Here is a 17,412-nt window from a genome sequence, read left to right on the forward strand (position 1 = left end):
AGCGTTGTTGTTGAATTCTAATTTTAATGCATGGTGGTCTGACAAGACACAGGTGGTTACTAATATTTTTTTGTATCTGTGGGAGTTTGCTTTGTTACCGAGTATGTGGTCAATCTTCGAGAAGGTTCCATGAACTGCAGAGAAGAAGGTATATTCTTTCCTATTTGGGTGGAGTGTTCTATAGATGTCTGTTAAGTCCATTTGATTCAATACCTCCAATAAATCTCTTAATTCTCTGTCTTTGAAGAAGGAAATTGAGGAGGATACCAGAAAATGGAAAGATCTCCCTTGTTCTTGGATTGGGAGGATCAACATAGTAAAAAATGGCAATTCTACCAAAAGCAATCTATAGATTCAATGCAATCCCCATCAAAACCCATCAAACTTCTTCACAGACCTTGAGAAAACAATAATCAAGTTTATATGGCAAAACAAAAAACCCAGGATAGCCAAAACAATCTTATACAATAAAGGACCTTCAGGAGGCATTACCATCCCTGACTTCAAACTCTATTACAGAGCTACAGTATTGAAAACAGCTTGGTATTGGCATAAGAACAGAGAAATCGACCTTTGGAATCGAATAGAAGACCCGGATATTAACCCACAAACCTATGAGCACCTAATTTTTGACAAGGGAGCTAAAGGTATACAATGGAAGAAGGAAAGCATCTTTAACAAATGGTGCTGGCATAACTGGATGTCAACCTGTAGAAGGATGAAAGTAGATCCATACCTATCACCATGCACAAAACTCAGGTCCAAATGGATTAAAGACATCAACATTAATCCGTCCACCTTGAACCTGATAGAAGAGAAAGTGGGAAGTAGTCTACAAGATATAGGCACGGGAGGCCTCTTCCTAAGCAGGACCCCAGCTGCACAGACAATAAGAGAAACAATGAATAAATGGGATCTACTGAAACTGAGAAGCTTCTGTAAAGCAAAGGACACTGTCAGTAAGACAAAAAGGCTGTCTTCTGACTGGGAGAAGATTTTCACAAACCCCTCATCAGACAAAGGTCTGATCTCCAAAATATACAAAGAACTCAAGAAACTAGGCACTAAAACTCTAATTAACCCAATTAAAAAATGGGGTACTGAACTGAACAGAGAATTCACAACAGATGAACTTCGAATGGCCAGAAGACACTTAAGGTCATGCTCAACCTCCTTAGTGATCAGAGAAATGCAAATTAAAACCACTTTGAGATACCATCTTACACCTGTCAGAATAGCTAAAGTCAAAAACACCAATGATAGCCTATGCTGGAGAGGATGTGGGGTGAGGGGAACACTCATCCATTGTTGGTGGGAATGCAAACTTGTGCAGCCACTGTGGAAATCAGTGTGGCGGTTTCTCAGGAAACTGGGAGTCAATCTCCCTCAGGACCCAGCAATTCCACTCTTGGGAATATACCCTAGAGATTCCCTAGCATACTACAAAAGCATTTGTTCAACTATGTTCATAGCAGCACTATTTGTAATAGCCAGAACCTGGAAACAGCCTAGGTGCCCCTCAATAGAAGAATGGTTAAAAAAGGTGTGGAACATATACACATTAGAGTTTTACTCAGCGGTAAAAAATAATGACATCTTGAATTTTGCATGCAAATGGATGGACATAGAAAACGCTTTACTGAGTGAGGTAAGCCAGACCCAAAAAGAGGAACACGGTATGTATTCACTCATAAGTGGATTCTAACCATTATTTAAAGGTCTTTGAGCCTATTATTCGTGATCCTAGAGAAGCTAAATAAGAATACGAACCTGATGAAGATTATTTAGCTATCTGCCAGGAGGTAGGAAATAGCCAAGAGTCCCAGGTAACCTTGGGTGCATTGGGGGGTGGGAGGGAGGGTTGTTGGAAGGGGAGAGGGTTAGAGAGAAGGGAGTAGGGGAGGAATGGAGAAAGCTTGGTTGACCGGGATGGGGGGAAGGGAGGAAGGATGAATATGGGATCAGGGAAGAATATATTTCAACTAAGGGAGTCATTTTAGGGTTTATAGGAAACTTGATTATATATGGGATCCCAGGTCCAAGGAGAGATCCCCCAGATTGTTCTCTGGACAGAGGAGAGGGTGCCTGAATCGGCCGTGGCCCATAACCATACTGATGTATATTTTGCTTATCACCATAGATCCTCCATCTGGCGAAGGACGGCGATACAGTCGGAGACCCACATTGGAGCACCGGACTGAGCCCCCCGTGGTCCAAATGAGGAATAGAAGGAGGAAGAACATGAAAAACGAAATCAGTACTGCGAGGGATGCTATCACCTACTGATACAAGGGAATGGATCTAATGAGAGTTTACCAAGGCCAGTTGGACTGGGACTGAACGAGGAAGTGATCTAACCAGATTCTCGGAATTTGACCGGATTCTCTGAATGTGGCTGGCCTGAAGTCTTTCTGAAAAGCCATTTACTATGATACTGGGACTTGTTTCCTCTGCATATACTGGATTTTGGGGATCCAGTCTGTTTGGACACTCACCTTCCTGGACCTGGAGGGAGGGGGGAGGAACTTGAACTTCCCACAGGGCAGGAAACCCTGACTGCCCTAAGGGACGAAGAGGGAGGAGGAGAGGGAGTAGGGGGAGTGGGAGGGTGTTGGGAAGAGGGGCGGAAATGGAAACTTTTATAATTTAATAAAATTTACAAAAAAAAACTGGTTAATGATTAGAAAATGTAAACAGCAACTATTGCAGTCATATATTACTTTAAAAGTGTATTTTTAATCTCACTGAGAAGGCCTGCAAATGTTTCAGATTCTTAGAGTGCAAAAGATATTTTTATCATAATGTACTGTCACATACATATCATAAACACTCTAGCTCAGATGAAAAGATATCCTGGCAGTCAGGAGCCAAGGAAAATCCTGATAATTGAAGGGCTAGCAGCTTTCAGTATTACTCCAGGGAAATGTTTTCCAGTGCAAGGGTAATAACTCTGCTCCAGCATGTGATGATGTCCCTGGGAAGCTGTTAAGCCTTTGTACAAGACCCAAGAAGTGTTTAAATTATACTCCATTGCTCTGCTAGAAAAAAAAACTTATCCAACAAGAGTGCTATAGGTCTGTTCACTCCATCTTCGGCTCCTGCAAAAATGTGACAACAAACAACAAACCTCATTCAAGAGATTTGCTGAGAAGAAAAAATCCGGGGTGTGTGTGTCTTCTTCTAGGGTAAGAAACAGCAGCAAACTGAACAGGGTACAAAGCTTAAATAGGGTTAAATGAGAGGGTCTGTCCAGTGTGGCTTGGGATTGGTTGATTTTTTTTTCTTTTTTTTAGCATGACTCCGAATCAGGATCAGGGATTGGTAAAGTTTCATGCTTTACCAATTTTGGTTAAAGATGCTATTATATTATTTTTCAAGGAACTCAAATAGTGGTTCAAAGTATGTACATGCTAACTGGGGAGAGTTCTGAGATCATACGTGATTTTATTTCCCCAGTATATGGCTCTATTCCAATACCTGTATCTTGCTCTATAATCTGTATCCTTCTCAGAACAAGGACCTCTACTAATACAGCATTACCTTTCTCGGTTCATTTTTCTTAATGTTTATTTTAAATAACATTTAATATTGAATAAATACTATTTTTATTGTAAATATCAAGGGTTTGATGTCAGTGACAAATGTCTTTAGCTCAGAACAATTATAATTCATGTTCCAGGAGCTGAGATCCCATCACTTTCACAAATATGAATGTCATGTGCTTAAAATATATGCAATCATGTGGGGAATACATTGGAGCATGCATGAATCCTCCGGGACAATTTTGTGTAAGAGGTAATGCAAAGTTATGTTGAATGTGAAATGCTGTCTATAGTATCAGTGACTTTATAAATCACCCTCCTATATATTCCAATGTATAGAAGAGACTGACCAAAGGCCAGACAAACACTCAATTTCAATTTTCTGAATTGAAAGGGACTCAAAGGTAGTGGGAAGAATCCATCAAGTTCTTATAAGAATGTGGATCAAGGAAATGTCTGATACATGCTGGAGAAGAAATTTTGAAGTGTGGAGGAACTGCAGATTGCATATGGGAGAGATATTCAGAGAAGGTCTTGAACACCTGAATCACTGAGAATGCAATTCTAAGAATAGTTGTGCTACAGAGTCCTTTTTTCTAATCATTGCTTGTACCTTCCCTCCTGTCAAGAGAAAACAAATATTTTATTTCTCTTTGATACCAAGACTGTAGGAAATAACATGGCAAAGTTACCATCCATAGGTGCTTACTAAACCACAGTGTTGCCTAAAAGTATATGTGATCTTTTTACTTTTAGAGATTCAAGGATGAAATAATAAATTTAATTTTCTTGTGTGTTTTTAAGCAATTAGGTAACCTTATTTGTTAGTATAAGAATTTGTTCTTTTCATTCTTTCTTTAATAAAAACTGGTTATCAGTTGCATTATCTTATATTAAATTATGTATTTTATGTAGGATATGGAAAATGATACAAACCATGACTTGCAATCAATGTGATATTAAGAGGAAAATACTAGTAGAGTTCCTGGAGTATTCAAGGGAACCTAAGATCTTGGCAGTCCCAGGCTGTAAGAGTGAAAGCTAAAATAGTCTTCTAATCTTCAGGGACAAATTATTATAATCCAGGGAAATGGTCTTCTAATATCCTCAGTGGAGAACAGGGCAAAATTCTCTGCTCACACTGGGCTAATATACCTAGAAAAACGCCAAGTGTGGTCTAGAAGATAATAATACTGTCTGTTTCTTTGTTTTTGTTTCCCATGATCAGTATTTCTGACTGCCAACCATGGGTCATTGCTCAGTTAACAGTGTGGTGATTGTTAGGGACTAGAGGTAACAGTTTCTTTATTTCACATTTTTCTTTGTTTGTACCGATAACTATTCTTTTGCTCTGGTATTCTCCATGACTTCTGCTAATTGCCAAAACTTTAGTTTGGTCTTTTCATACTGTCCTAAAGCATTCATATGTGCTATTCATACACATTTAAAATTTTCTCATTGTCCTTTACTAAATGCCTCTTTACCGATTAAATATCTTCAATTCTTTATTCTCATTCTTTTATGATTTATTCTATTAGTGATTCATTACAATGAATGTCTTTTTGATTTTTGAATTGATATTATGTTCATTTCCAGCATCAACTGAGTTTACTTTCTTCAGTAATTCTTTGTCTTTTTTTATAGCTTGGATTTGTTTCTTATTTCATTCAGCACTTTTTGATATTGTTTTGAAGATGATGTTGTTTGGCGGAATATTCATATATCTTTGGGTTCAACAAACATAGGCATAATCATTCTTTTGAATTTTTGCCTGGAAAATCATTCATGTAATTGTCATTATTGTTCATTACTATGCAATAAGTAACACAGGAGTGAAGAGGACATGGTGATTTGAAAATTTATTTAGCATTTCTTTCTGCACTAGTACTTGAAACATTACTATATTCGTTAGGTTCAACAGTTTTCTATTAGCCACTGTTGTATCTTTAAAATTAATCATCATGTTATCTGTAAATTTGGATAATTTGACTAATTTCCTTCATATTCTGATACATTTCATATATTTTTCTTGCTAAAACTATAGCTACGTCTATAAGCACTCTACCAAATGGATTAGGAAAAACTGAGTGTCCTTCTTCTGTCCCTGATTTTAAAGGAAATGCTCTCAGTTTGTCTCACTTTAATATAATTTCATCTATAGATTTCCTCAATGTAGCTTTTATTGATAGGTACATAGCATCTATTTATAAAGACTCCGGAACTTATTTCAGGGAAGTCTGTTAAATTTTGCAAAGTGACCTTTCAGCATCACTTGAAATAATTATTTTATTTTAACTTTTGTGTTAATTAGTGCATGATATATTAATTATAGATATATGTATATTGAACCAGCCATGCATTTGAGGCAGGTATTCACTTGGTTGTATGATTGAAACTAATTGAATCATTACTGAAATTGATTTACAATTATTTTATAAAGAATTTTTGAATCTATATTTATCAAGGGGAACATTCATTATTTTTGTAGGTCCTTCACCCTCTTTTAGTAGCAAGATAATATGGGAATCATCAAGTGAATTTGGAAGTGTCAGTCACTTTATATCTTATAGCAGTTAAGAAGTGTTATTACGTCTTCCTCGGAATTGAGACAATTCAACAGTTCTGAGAAGCAAGACCATAGAACTGACTGCCTAACTTGCAGGAAGAATACATCCTTATGGAAAGTAGAAATATGTCTTAGGAAAAGAGTAGGATGGTAGAAATAGAGGAACTGGACTATGTGGTGATTCATGTAAGTTGGTGGGTATTTAAAGAGACAGGTGTGTCTGGTTTTGTGAGAAAGGTTCGATCTGATTAATGAAGAGAAATAGGAATGTCCATGATGATCTGTATGACAATAAAATATAGTATGAAATTAAATAGATATACCAGGTAACTTAGTGAAGATACACAAAGCTGAGAGGGTGTTTTTTATGGGGAGAATCCTGTCTGCATTGTAGGGGAAGCTATCTATGGAGGAGCTAAGGGGCAAACACAAGTATTCAGTGTGTTTTTTTATGGGTCAAAGAATAATCTCAGAGAGGATTTATATTTCTTTAAATAAGATTGATTTTTAATGACCTAACTTTGAATTTTATGCATGCTTAAAAATTATTACAACACGTCCAGGATTTCTAAATCCAAAACAGACCACACTAGACTACCAATAAACATATTCTTAAAGGTTTAAATTTTAGAAGTTTTTTATAGAAAAATAATATTACATCAACTTTACATATCATTGATTTCAGCACTGAGTATCACATACCAGTTATTTAGCATGAATCAACAGTAACCTAAACAACTGAATAATCTTTCTTCAACTTCATACCTGGGTTGTACATTTGTAAAATTTTTCTAATCCTTCTAAAATTGGAAACAGTGTATTATAATATCCTCAGTATAGCAAAAAAGTTGGAGAACTATCTCTAGTCAAAAACTTATCAAAATATGAATTTGAATTATATCACAAATATATAATAAATATTAGATAATTCTTAATTTATTTTCTACTCATATTAGATAGTTCTTAATATGTTTTCTACTCAGTTTGTACTCTCCATTTCTATGGGCATTCATATGTCCAATATTTCCACTTCAAAATTCATTATACTGCAGCAGGAAAAGAAAACAAAGCCTTCCTGTGTTAATGAAAACATCCTAGATTTTCATGCCTTCCCATTCAGTGACGTCACTAAACAGTTCTCACTAACCATGAAGTAGTGTGTGAGAGATGTCCTTGTTACTTATATAATTTTAAAGTAAAATATTTTTGTTAATTTTTTCATCTAATATCTGTACACATCAATATTCTCTATCATTTATTTTCTCATATTCAAAATTCATTCTCTCTAATATTAATTAATTCTTCTACTTAAGTTAACCTTTAGCAGTTTCAGTCATTTCTCACTGTCTCCATCTCTCTTTTTCTGTTTATGTTTAACATATTGAGCTTTATCATATTTACATATATAAACATGTGTCTAATGCAGTCACTTCGGATTCAGTTACCTATTAAAGACCTTCTTCTTGAAGAAAACTTATTCTCTTACTCTCAACAGATATAGATAACCTATAGCTCCTCCTTAAGAGGGTGGGACCCTAGAGATTTCTTTTTATGCCTTGAAAATCTACTTTAGCCATAGAGATGTTGAAGATTTTATGGGTTCAGCAGCCCTGTCATGTGTAGAAAATATGATCTCATAGCAAAATCCTAGTCCTGAAGATATTACAATCGTGCTGTCGCATCTTCATGACATTTCCTGAGCCTTAGGTGTAGGGTTTCCATTGAGGATGTATAAACTTTACTTGGGCATCACAGGGTCACTTGTTCTGTGTAAATAGTTGTTTCCACCCATAACTAAAAAGCAAAAACGGTGTTAGAACTTTTATTTGAGGGTATAAGTATGGTGTGTACTGCTACAGCACGCATGGGGAAGAAAAACTCTGAAAAAAACAAGCATGCCTGTGAGCACTAAGAAGCAAGAACTTTGAAGAAAATAGACCTAAATGGTAAATAAGAAAAATTTCTACCCAACAGTACAGAGAAACATGAACATGGTGAAAATTGCCTAAGATGGGGAAAATAGCAAAAAAACGATATGAAGGCATGTAGGAGAAGATCTCAGGAGAAAGTGCTTCTTCTGTGGAAGAAGAAGAAGAAGCTGGACTACCTGGTGGTGAAACTGAGGCAAGTCTCTAAGGATCCAAGTGGATTGTTGAGTGTGAATGAGTAAACTGAGCTGACTGGGTGAAAAAGACAAATATTTGTGGTACCAGGGAGTAGAAAGATGTGGCATGGAATAAAATAATGCCCCCTGGGGGTTTTGAGAGGTCACCAAAACACTGGAAATAGCTCTGTGATGTGAAGAGTAGGTCTCTGTGGATTGTGTGAACTATTAGATATGGAGGAACTTAATGAGAAACATATATATTCAAGATATGTTTTTATGGTTGTTCAAAAGTAAAGCATATATATATACACACACACACACACACACACACACACACACACACACACACACACATATATATATATATATATATATATATATATATATATACATTAGTTCATTTTTGGGGTAATCAGTCTCAGAGATTACAGCATGATTTACTTACTATGCCACTGATTATAATTCACATAAAGGCAGTTAAGGAGTTTACGAATATAATGAATAATAAAGTATGACTGATAACTTATATTAAAATACAATGACATAAACTCATACCAAGCAACTATTCTTTTTTGTTCTTTCTTTCTTTTTTTTGGATACACCATTTTATATAGAAAATTATCAACCCAAGCCTATGATTCCCCTGACCCAATGGCTTGTCTCTCATGCTGGTATGAGAATGAACACAGGAGTTTCAGGCATGGAAACATGCTCTACAAACTGAGCTATGTCCCAAAGACAATAAGTGATCATTTGAACTTATAAATGCTAGTTCAGTGCTTATTTCAGACATCTTTACCAAAAACTGTATTCCCTACATTGGATATAACTCAGTTCCTCTTATAACAAGAAGATATGCAAATAATTTTCTCTTCAGCTCATTAAAACTAGCCATGACACTACAGTTCTGACAGAGACACCCAGGTCTACACTCACAAATCCTCCCATATTGTGGTCAGCCCTGAACACACAACATCTAAGATGGACTTGAGGCTGAGCTGGATTTTCCTTTTTGCAATTTTCAAAGGTAATGTATAGATAAAGACAGGGGCTAAGTATTGGGGAAAATATAAGTGATAGTGACCATGGACATTTATTATAGTTTTCTGACAAAATTCTCTCTGTTAGCAGGTGTTCAGTGTGATGTGCAGCTGGTGGAGACTGGAGGAGGCTTGGTAAAGCCTGGAGGGTCCCTAAAACTCTCCTGTGCAGCCTCTGGACTCACATTTAGTGACTACTGGATGCACTGGGTCCGCCAGGCACCAGGGAAAGGCCTAGAGTGGGTTGGTGTAATTAAACACAAACCTAATAATTATGAAACACATTATGCAGAGTCTGTGAAAGGCAGATTCACCATCTCAAGAGATGATTCAAAAAGCATCCTATACCTGCAACTGAACAGCTTAAGAGTTGAAGACACCGCCATTTACTACTGTGCTAGAGACACAGTGAGAAGATTTCAGTGTAAACCCTGACACAAACCTCCCTGTAGCAATGCCCAGAACCAGCAGGGGGCACAGAGCACACATGAGTCAGTGCAGGAACAGGTGCAGACAAAATTCAGTGCTCTTTTATATGGCCCATCAACTGATTTCACATAATGCTTTCTGTATTTATGTTCTGTGAAATATGTGATAACAAAGTCCTCTTTTGGCACAATTAAAATATATACACCACAGGGTCAACATAAATTACTTGTAAAAAAATCACCTTTGGTAACAGAAATGACTATGTTGAGGACACTAGGTTCAAATCTAAGGAAGGTCTATGATATAGGGGAATATTTACCGTCATGAGAGTCAAGGCAAATTTCCAGTGGTATTATGATTAGGACAATGTTGGTATCATGGTAACCATAGGGGAGGAGACACAACCCTTAGGGACCCACATATCATCACAGGTCTCAGATCTTCTGTTTTCCCTGAAATCTGTGCACACCAGGCAAAAATGTATTTTGTTTTTGTATTTTCTCCTGAGTCATTTACATAACCTAGAACTTTCATCATCATATCTTCTATTATTTTTGGTTTATCTAATATCTGGCCTTTGTTGCAAACAATATGAGACACTTACATGAAGTTCAGCTGAGGCCTAGGCTATAAGAAACTCTGTGGGATGTGGAGAAGATTGAAAGTTAGTGAAAAAATTAAATAAAAGTTAAAAAATGTGACTGCTACAAAGTATGTTGGAGGAGAAATTTCATTGTACATATGTGGGAGAGCATAACCAGAGGCAAGATTTCTGGGAGAGTCCAGAGTGAATCATACCCTGAACAATGTAAGGAGTGGATGGAGGGATTATATATGGGAGAGAGGGAACCAAGTAAATCAGTCAAGAGGCCCAAAGGGGAGATGACAGTCCCATGTGACTAAAATAGTTGGATTATATACAGAAGAGCAGCTGGGAGAGGGAAGCAGAGCCCCAAGGATGGAATATTTAAGGTGGGGTTACAGAAATGTCAGCCACAAACATCCTGTAAGAGGTAGGAACTGAAGGATGCTGAGGGAATCTGGTGGCCACACTGTGCTTTGGAATTTTAAATAAACACCTCAGCCCCTTTTCTGAGATTTGAAAGCTAGGATCCCAGCCTTATGCTAAAAATAAATAAACTATAAGGAGCAATGTGTAACCTTGTCTATGACTACTTCCTGATGACACTGATCCTTGCTCGCGATGGCTGGGGACAAAGGAAACAGGAATGGTGGTTTAGGCCAGAAAGAGGAGGCTGTTCATTACCTGACCAGGTTCTCAGAAAAATTCTAGGAATAGGAACATGTGGACTTCACTTGGAGCAATTTCTGAGGCAGAACTACTTGGGTGAGCAGATTTAAACTGGGCCAAGAATGCACATTTTGAGGGAATCCTGGAAGCTATTTGATGGAGCAATCAGCATTTGATTTTCAATGTGATACAACAAATAAACTAGGGAGAAAAAGCAAAATAGGGCACCTAGGAAATTCTTTATGTGGATGAATATTTGAACATGTAGGCCCAAGACCAGGAGAAGAAGAGAATGAGAGAAAGAGTGTGTGAGGAAGAGATAGATCCCCATTTGAAGACTACGGCTAATAATCAGTTGTGAAACAGATTGTTTATTTCAGTAATTATCTGGACTAATTTTAGTCTGTAAGACGTAAATCTAAGTTAATACATTGAAGCATATAGGCATTTTATTTTATTTTATAAAATCAGACTAAGATTGAGATAAGTTAGCTATGCTTTTTGAATATAATTGGCCCCATAATCTTATAGGACACTATAAGGAGATGTGACTTTTTTAGTTGGTGTGTCATTTTGGGAGAAATTGTGTCATTTTGGGGTCAGGTTTTCAGGTTTCCTATATTTAGTATTCTTCTATATGTCTAAGACAATTTCCTGATCCATTCAAGATGTAGGACTCTTGGCCACTATACCATCACCTTATCTGCCTACATACCAAGATACTCTCGGACATTATAATTATGGACTGAACCACTTAACGTGTAAATGAGTTACCTTAGTTAAACCTTAGATAAGTGCATATGGGTAAGTCATCATAACTCCCTCTTATATAATAGCAACATGCAGATCATTCTGTAAGTATTTTTTTTGGTACCTGTGGAAGATTGCTTTGTTACCAAATATGTGGTCTTTTTTAGAGAAATTTCTTTGAGGTTCTGAGAAGGTATATTATTTTATGTTTGGATGTAATGTTCTAAAAGTGTGTTAAGTCCATTTGTGTCATGACATGTTATTTCTCATATTTCTCAGTTAAATTTCTGTCTGTTTGACCTGTCCATTGGTGAGAGTAAAGTATTGAAGTCTCCTACTGTGACTTGTGGGGTTTGATATGTGATTTAGGCTTTAGTAATGTTTCTTTTACATATGTGGGTGTTCTTTTATTAGGGGCATAATTGTTTAATATTGTGATTTCTTCTTGGTGTATGGTTTCTCTTATTAGTATAAAGTATTCTTTTCCATCTCTTCTGATTGATTTTAGTTTGATATCAATTTTGTTAGATATTAGGAAACTAACACACACTTGTTTCCTAGGTCTATTTGATTACAAAGCTTTTTCTGACACAAAATGTCTGTCTTTGAGGTTGAGGTGTGATTCCAATACAAGCAAAAGGCTAGATCTGGTTTTCATATCCATTGTCTTAACCTGTGTCTTTTCATATGTGGATTGAATCTCTTGATATAAGGAGATATTGAGGACCAGTGTTAGTTAATTCTGTTATTTTTTGTTGTTAGTGGTAGATTGTTTTCCTTTTTTTTGAATTTGCTGGTGAATGGTTATCTGTTTCCTGTGATTTTTTTGGGTGCAGTTAGCTTCCTTGGTTTGGGCTTTTGATTCTAGTACTTTCTGTAGGACTGCGTTTGTGAATAGGTGTTGTTTAAATCTGTTGTTTTCATGGAATAACTTGTTTTCTCCATTGACAGTGATTTAAATCTTCGGTGGTTATAGTTTTTCTGGGCCTGCATCCATGGTCTCTTAGCGTCTGCAACACATCTTCTCAGTACCTACTGGCTTTCATGGTTTCTATTGAGAATTAGGTGTAATTTTGATAAGTCTACCCTTTTATGCTACTTGACCTTTTTCCTTTGTAGCTCTTAATATTCTAACTTTTTTCTGTATGTTTTGAATTTTGATTATTATATGGTGAGGGTACACTTTTTGATCAATTGTATTTGATGTTCTGTAAGATTCTTCCCTCTTCATAGGAATATACTTTTTGAATTTGGGAAAGTTTTTCTCTCTGATTTTGTTGAATATATTTTCTGTGTCTTTGAGCTCGAGTTCTTCTTCTTCTATCCCTATTATTCTTTGGGTTGGTCTTTTCATGGTATCCCAAATTTTCTGGATGATTTGTGTTAAGAATTTGATGAATTTATCATTCTCTGTGACAAATGAATTGATTTCCTCTGTAGTGTCTTCAACATCTGAGATTCACTCTTCTATCTCTTGTACTTTGTTGGTTCTACTTGCCTCTATAGTTCCTGTTTATTTATCTAGGTTTTCCATTTCCAGAATTCCCTCAGTTTGTGTTTACTTTATTGCCTCTATTTCAGTTTTCAAGTCTTGATTTGTTTGCTTTATATGTTTGATTGTTTTTCTTGGGTTTCTTTGAGAGATTTGTTAGTTTGTTCTAATTATATTTTGTTCATCTTTTTCTTTATTTCATTAATGGAATTTTTAATTTCCCTTTGAAGTTCTCCATCATCTTCATAAAATTACATTTAAAATTGTTTCCTTCTGCTTTTTATGGGTTATGATAATCAAGTTTTCCTTTTGTGGGACCATTGTGATTTGGTATTACCATGTTGCTTTTTAGGTTGTTGGATGTATTTTTGCATTGGTGCTTATCCATCTCTTACTACAATTCAGGCAGTCAGTGTTTTTGAATCTTGGTCCAATCCTTGAACTTCCTATTAGAGTCTTTGGGAATTGTTCTTGGTCTGCTATGTCCTTTTAATTTCTTTGTCTCATGAACCACTGAAGTCTCTCTTGGCCTGCTCCCCTTGTTTTCTATTCTGGTAGTGTTTTCTTGGTCCTCTTGTGCTTTAGAGTTCCTTGCTTGGTCTTTTCAACAGTTAACTCTCCTCTTGGTACTCTCAGTATTTTAGCAAGTTGTGCTTCAGTGTTCCACTCATGTTGCAGGACAATAGGTGACTTTGGGGGCTGCATGGGACTTGTAGCAGGTGGTGAGTCCAGTACATAAGGTGGGTATTTAGGCAGCTTACCTGAAGAAAACTCTTCTACAGGCTAGAGAAATTGAGGCAGTTGAGGGAGGAGCCTGGCATTTTGCCCCACTATGGAAGTCATAGAGAGTGTTGTGTCCTGTCATATGCCTGGCCACTCAACTCTTTGTCCTCTCTTTACTGTAGTAAGCTGTGTTTCAGAGTTATACCAAGGTTGCAGGAGTATAGGCAAGTTTGGAGACAGAATAGACTTAATAAATTGCAGATTCCAGTGGATTGAGGTGAGTATTGGTGTAGCTTACCAAAAGGAAACTCTCCTACAACTGGCTAAAGGAGCTGAGGCAGTTGAGTGATGATTTTGGGATTTTGCTCCACTATGGGAGTCCTAAGGAATGTGGTGTCCTGTCATGTGCTGGTCACTCACCTCTTGGTCCCCTCTGTATTGTAGCAAGCTTTATTTCAGAGTTCCTCCAAGGTTGCCACAAAATAGGCCTGTATTCAATTTTTAAAAGCCTTGATTTTAGATTTAAAACAAAAAACTATTGGGAGAATTAGGAAATTGAGAAGTTTTCATATTGTGACCAAACAGTGACACATGCTGCCAACATCAAGGGGTGCCCCAGTCTGTGCATAGTCCTGAGGTAGTAGAATATCCTCTGTATTTTAATCATTAGTCTCTGTGATTGGGTTATCACAACTTGATCCTACGGTACTGTCACTTGTTTAACCTTGGAGGCTATGAGCCAGGGCAGTATAAAGAATGAAGTGGATCCCTGAGTAAGGTTCATGAGATGCAGAGTTCTCAGCTTCTTCTCTCAACATGTGCTTCCTCTACATTCCCCAGACTATATGGGACAAGAAATAGGTGTGGATCAAGTGTAACAATATGTCAGTTGCACAATTTTCTAGGAAAGATGGACATATGTAGGCAGACTTTTCTTTTTCCAGTCTGTCTGTTCACAAATAAATAGAGACATAATATAGTACACACACATATATACATATATATATATATATATATATTATAGGAATTCAGAGGTACTGATGGAAAAATTGTAATAACCAAACAGAGTAGTATTCACCTTCTCCATTTTTAACATGACGGCTGACACCCCACATGGAAATACATTTTCTAGCTCTAAGGTAAATCCCATTATGTGCTGGGAGAGCTCACATCTCTCTCACAGAAGGATGGCCTCTGAAGAACAGGTGGTTATCCTAGAATTTGAGACTGTTGAGACTGCTGTACCTCATGACAACCATTCCTGGTGAATGTTAACATTTCATACATGTTTCGATGTAGGTTTTGACAACCTGTAATTTACAGAAGTTGCTCTTCTTTTTTGAAGGAATCCTGTCCCAAATACAGTTTCTTGAGTAAGAATCTTGCCTGGTGATGCCTTCAAAGTCATTGACCCTCAGTTGCTCTGAGCCTGGCTATTCCATTAACAGAGGTTACTGCTGGAACTGAAGCAGGTAGTGAGTCCCTAGGGAAGAAGTTTGAGTGGATAAGGTATATAACTTATGATGATAGGAACACCTATATGCAACCTAACCCTCAAGAGTCATATCTACATCACTAGAGAAACATCAAAAACACATCCTTCTTGCAGCTCTGACCAGTGAGGACAAAGCCACAAACTACTGAGCAAGTGAGGAGACTGCAGTACAAGTCCAGACACACATCTCCCTGCCGAGAACTCTGAATCACCAGGGCGTGCGGAGGCCTGATCAATCTCAGGAACTCTATATTTCAGACCAGGGAAAGAAAACCTGGTTATCTCAGTCTTTGTTTCTAACTGTTTCTAACAGTCCAAAGACAAAGAACATAGGGGTTCTTTCTTTTCTCTAAACATGAAATATTTTGTTTTTGAATAGTCAAATTTATTTGTTTCTAACTGTGTCTCTTAACATAGGGTGCAAATCAATATTTCTTGATATTTGGAATGTGGATGAAGCATTTAACAACCGAATCATTTTTCTGGTTTTAAGAATATGTTCTAATGAACATAGTTTTTTGAATCTCAGCTGATCTCACATGACTGCAGTTTTCATATAATAAATGTGATTCCATTTTTGATTATTTATATACTGCATTTTCAGAAACATCTGTATCTTGGACCACTCCCTAATCTGTTCAGACAAACCAGTTGCTGGGATGAATATGGAATGAGACATATTGTAATAATGGGGTCACATCATTGTAGTTGTATTATCAACCAAGTAATGAAAATTGGATATTTCCAGGGGTCAAGTGTGTATAGGGGAGTACATTTCAAAACTCTGCTATCAATGTTAACTGCCTCCCAAAGATAGTCTACTTTGAGCAGAAAAAAACATATCAGTTGATAATAGAATTTAAAGCATAATATTAAATAAATACCCAAGTGTTCAAACTGATTAGTAATATTTTAAAGGTCACAGAGAAGGATCCACCTGTGACATAGTAGAGGTTTGAAAATTGTGTTCCCAGATCTATTTGGACATTCGCCATTATAGCATTGTTCAGTGGTTTGCGATCTCTTCCAAAGACTGTCACAGGAATGTACATACAACCAAAATACAGACCCTGAAACAGTGTCTCACCCTTGTAGTTAAAACAAATTCAACAGTGTTAATGGGATCTTACTATACCCTGTGTAAGTTAACAGCCCCTCCTTCAGTTCACAAGACTTAGATTAAACTCTGTGATATTTTGTCAAATTTTGCCTGAACATTAGAAAAATTGGAATGAACAAAGAATGAGACACAATGTCTGAAATAAATATCTCCAAATAGCCCCAAAACTATCACAGTTTCACAAACAATGTGACACGGCCTGTATAGTTGTTGAAATCTTTCAGAGCCTGCACTGAACAGCTACCCCTTCATTTAAAATATCTGTCACCAATATGGAAAACCATAGCCTATATATCATTCATAATGAATCAAAGACTCACATATGAGATTTCTAAGGATGAAGAAGTGGATGGATATCCAGTCAGGTCAGACAAGACCTACAGATAATTCTCAGTTGTTAGGATTCCTAAATGACAGTCATACCTCAGACTCAGTAGTGCAAAGATGACACGGGAGACAGGTATAGTTTTGTATATTAGCAGAAGGGAGGAATATATCTTCGTGTAAACAGATCATTGTCTAGATGTCATGATCCTCATCTTTTCTTATTTGTCTGGAAACAAACATGGTTGGGATCAAGAAAATATTCTGTAGGTCTGTGCATCTACTTCCTCCAGAAACTCATAAATAGCCTGATCTAAGAGTGACATTTGCCCTGCACTCTGCTACCCTCAACAATTCAGAGCTGCCCCAGTCTCAGGCTGAAAGCCCAGTTCTGACCATTGAGTCTCAATCTCCTTTTCACATGAGCACCAATCAATGTTTGTATGTCCTGTCAGTGCTGCTCTATTCCAGGCTGTTCTATGAAATGAGACTCTCAGAGTTTAAGGAAAAGAAACTGGGCATGTGAATCATAGTGTACATGACCAATGGTGATGTTCACACTTCTAAAGCTT

General features: G+C 36.9%; 1 long non-coding RNA gene across 1 annotated transcript; it reads left to right on the forward strand.

Moving 5' to 3' along the window:
* Nucleotides 1-8,982: 8,982 nt before the first annotated feature.
* On the forward strand, nt 8,983-9,652 carry LOC148120352 (uncharacterized). The gene is made up of 2 exons (XR_015739327.1): nt 8,983-9,242; nt 9,347-9,652. It is a non-coding gene; the product is annotated as an uncharacterized LOC148120352 (long non-coding RNA).
* The last annotated feature ends 7,760 nt before the right edge of the window (nt 9,653-17,412 follow it).

Source organism: Myodes glareolus, chromosome 11 (genome assembly GCF_982192425.1).
Source record: "Myodes glareolus chromosome 11, mMyoGla1.1, whole genome shotgun sequence".
Taxonomy (NCBI): domain Eukaryota; kingdom Metazoa; phylum Chordata; class Mammalia; order Rodentia; family Cricetidae; genus Myodes; species Myodes glareolus.